Source organism: Arachis duranensis, chromosome 1 (genome assembly GCF_000817695.3).
Source record: "Arachis duranensis cultivar V14167 chromosome 1, aradu.V14167.gnm2.J7QH, whole genome shotgun sequence".
NCBI lineage: Eukaryota > Viridiplantae > Streptophyta > Magnoliopsida > Fabales > Fabaceae > Arachis > Arachis duranensis.
This window is the reverse complement of record NC_029772.3, coordinates 86,695,154-86,698,963: the sequence shown is the minus strand read 5'-3', so window position 1 is coordinate 86,698,963 and position 3,810 is coordinate 86,695,154. Positions and strand designations below refer to the sequence as shown.

The window sequence follows — 3,810 nt, the reverse complement described above, 5'->3', positions numbered from 1 at the left end:
GCATTCAAGAGAATCCGGAAGGTCTAAACCTTGTCTGTGGTATTCTGAGTAGGATTCAATGATTGAATGACTGTGATGAGCTTTAAACTCACGATTGTGGGGCGTTAGTGACAGACGCAAAAGAATCACTGGATTCTATTCTGACATGATCGAGAACCGACAGCTGAATAGCCGTGTCGTGACAGGGTGCGTTGAACATTTTCACTGAGAGGATGGTAGGTAGCCACTGACAACGGTGAAACCCTACATACAGCTTGCCATGGAAAGGAGTAAGAAGGATTGGATGAAGACAGTAGGAAAGCAGAGAGACGGAAGGGACAAAGTATCTCCATACGCTTATCTGAAATTCTCACCAATGAGTTACATAAGTATCTCTATCTTTATCTTTATGTTTTATTCATACATCATCCATAACCATTTGAGTTTGCCTGACTGAGATTTACAAGGTGACCATAGCTTGCTTCATACCAACAATCTTCGTGGGATCGACCCTTACTCACGTAAGGTTTATTACTTGGACGACCCAGTACACTTGCTGGTTAGTTGTGCGAAGTTGTGATAAAGAGTTGAGATTACAATTGTGCGTACCATGTTGATGGCGCCATTGATGATCACAATTTCGTGCACCAAGTTTTTGGCGCCGTTGCCGGGGATTATTGAAATTGGACAACTGACGGTTCATCTTGTTGCTTAGATTAGGTATTTTTCAGAATTCTTAAGAATGAATTCTAGAGTTTCATGATGATCTGTTGAAGTCTGGCTGGCTGTGAAGCCATGTCTAATTTTATTGGACCGAGGTTTCAACTTATCATCACAAGAGCTTGTTGATTTCTATCAATCTTGCTGTTGGAGCAATGATCTGCTAAGGCTTGGCTGGCCATTGGCCATGTCTAGTGTTTTGGACCGGAGCTTTCTTTGAAAGCTTAGCTGGCTATGAAGCCATGTTTAATTCCTGGACCGGAGTCTTAGACTAGTATTGCAATGATTCCTGGGATTCTCATTAAGAATTTTGAATCCTTTATTTTACTTTTCCACATAGTTTTCGAAAAAAAAACCACAAAAAAATTACAAAATCATAAAAACCAAAAATATTTTTATGTTTCGTGTTTGAGTCTAGTGTCTCATTTTAAGTTTGATGTCAATTGCATGTTTCTATTCTTCTTGCATTTTTCGAATTCATGCATGTGTCTTCATTAATCTTCAAGTTGTTCTTGATGATTTCCTTGTTTTGATCTTTAAATTCTCTTTTCTTGAGTATTTTGTTAGTGTCAGTAGTATACAAACTTCTAAGTTTGGTGTCTTGCATGCATTTGTTTATTTGATTTCAGTTGCATTTTTTATTATTCCTCATTATAAAAAAATCCAAAAATATTTTCAATTTGTGTCTTTTCAAGTCAATAATACAGAGAATTGAAGATTCAGAACATACAGCAGAGGAATTACACAGAAAAAGCTGGGCATTCAAAATGCCTAGTGAGGAAGGCAAACTGGCGTTTAAACGCCAGCCAAGGTGCCTGGCTGGGCGTTTAACGCCCAAAAGGGTAGTGCTTTGGGCGTTAAACGCCAGAATGTGCACCATTCTGGGCGTTTAACGCCAGGATGGCACAAGAGGAAAGATTCTGTTTTCAATTCAAATTTTTTTTTTCAAGTTTTCAATATTTTTCAAAATCAAATCTTTTTCAAATCATAACTTTTCAATCATATCTTCTTGATCACATCTTTTTCAAAATAGTTTTTAATCATATCTTTTTAATTTCTTATTTCGAAATCTTTTTCAAAAATCACTTGATTTCTTTTCCACTCTTAGTTTTCGAAAATCAATTAGTATTTTTCAAAATGTTTTTAAAATCTTTTTAATTAATTTTCGAAAATTTCTTCCCCTCTTCCCACATCCTTCTATTTATGGACTAACACTATTCCTTAATGCACAATTCGAACTCCATCTTTCTTGATAAGTTCAAATTCTTCTACCTCTTCCTTCCATTTTTCTTTTTCCTCTGACACCTCAAGGAATCTCTATACTGTGACATAAAGGATTCCATATTTTCTTGTTCTCTTCTCTTTCATATGAGCAGGAGCAAAGACAAAAGCATTCTTGTTGAGGCTGACCCTGAACCTGAAAGGACCTTGAAGCGAAAACTAAGAGAAGCTAAGGCACAACTCTCTATAGAGGACCTAACAAAAATCTTCAAAGAAGAAGAACCCATGGCAGCCGAAAACAACAACAATTCCAACAATGCAAGGAAGGTGCTGGGTGACTTTACTGCACCTACTCCCGACTTCTATAGGAGAAGCATCTCTATCCCTGCCATTGGAGCAAACAACTTTGAGCTTAAGCCTCAATTAGTTTCTCTAATGCAACAGAATTGCAAGTTCCATGGACTTCCAATGGAAGATCCTCATCAGTTTTTAGCTGAATTCTTGCAAATCTGTGACACTGTCAAGACTAATGGGGTTGACCCTGAGGTCTACAGACTTATGCTATTCCCTTTTGCTGTAAGAGACAGAGGTAGGATATGGTTGGACTCACAACCTAAAGAGAGCCTGAACTCTTGGGAAAAGCTAGTCAATGCCTTCTTGGCAAAGTTCTTTCCACCTCAAAAATTGAGTAAGCTTAGAGTGGAAGTCCAAACCTTCAGACAGAAGGAAGGAGAATCCCTCTATGAAGCTTGGGAAAGATACAAACAATTAATCAGAAAGTGTCCCTCTGATATGCTTTCTGAATGGAGCATCATAGGTATTTTCTATGATGGTCTGTCTGAACTGTCCAAGATGTCTTTGAATAGCTCTGCTGGAGGATCTCTTCATCTAAAGAAGACGCCTACAGAAGCTCAAGAACTAATTGAAATGGTTGCAAATAACCAATTCATGTACACTTCTGAAAGGAATCCTATGAACAATGGGACTAATCAGAAGAAAGGAGTTCTTGAGATTGATACTCTGAATGCCATACTGGCTTAGAACAAGATATTGACTCAGCAAGTCAATTTGATTTCTCAAAGCCTGTCTAGAATGCAAGCTGCACCAGGCAGTACTAAGGACGCTTCATCTGAAGAAGAAGCTTATGATCCTGAGAACCCTTCAATGGAAGAGGTGAATTACATGGGAGAACCCTATGGAAACACCTATAATCCTTCATGGAGAAATCATCCAAAGCTTTCATGGAAGGATCAATAGAGACCTCAACAAGGTTTCAACAATAATAATGGTGAAAGAAACAGGTTTAGCAATGGCAAGCCTTTTCCATCATCTTCTCAGCAACAGACAGAAAATTCTAAGCAGAGCCACTCTGACTTAGCAACCATGGTCTCTGATCTAATCAAAACCACCCAGAGTTTCATGACTGAAACAAGGTCCTCCATTAGAAACTTGGAAGGACAAGTGGGTCAGCTGAGCAAGAAAATTACTGAACTCCCTCCTAGTACTCTTCCAAGCAACACAGAAGAAAATCCAAAAGGAGAGTGCAAGGCCATCAACATGGCCGAATTTGGAGAGGAGGGAGAGGCAGTGAACGCCACTGAGGAAAACCTCAATGGACATTCACTGGCCTCCAATGAGTTCCCCAATGAGGAACCATGGGAATCTGAGGCTCACACTGAGACCATAGAGATTCCAATGGATTTACTTCTGCCATTCATGAGCTCTGATGAGTATTCTTCCTCTGAAGAGGATGAAGATGTCACTGAAGAGCAAGTTGCTAAGTACCTTGGAGCAATCATGAAGCTAAATGACAAGTTATTTAGTAATGAGACTTGGGAGGATGAACCCCCTTTGCTCACCAAAGAACTGGATGACTTGTCTAGGCAGAAA

General features: G+C 39.1%; 1 non-coding gene across 1 annotated transcript; it reads right to left on the bottom strand.

Annotated features, from left to right (window-relative positions):
* Positions 1–2,610: 2,610 nt before the first annotated feature.
* LOC127743179 (small nucleolar RNA R71) lies at positions 2,611–2,718 on the bottom strand. Its single transcript, XR_008004531.1, has one exon. It is a non-coding gene; the product is annotated as a small nucleolar RNA R71 (small nucleolar RNA).
* Between the last annotated feature and the right edge of the window lie 1,092 nt (positions 2,719–3,810).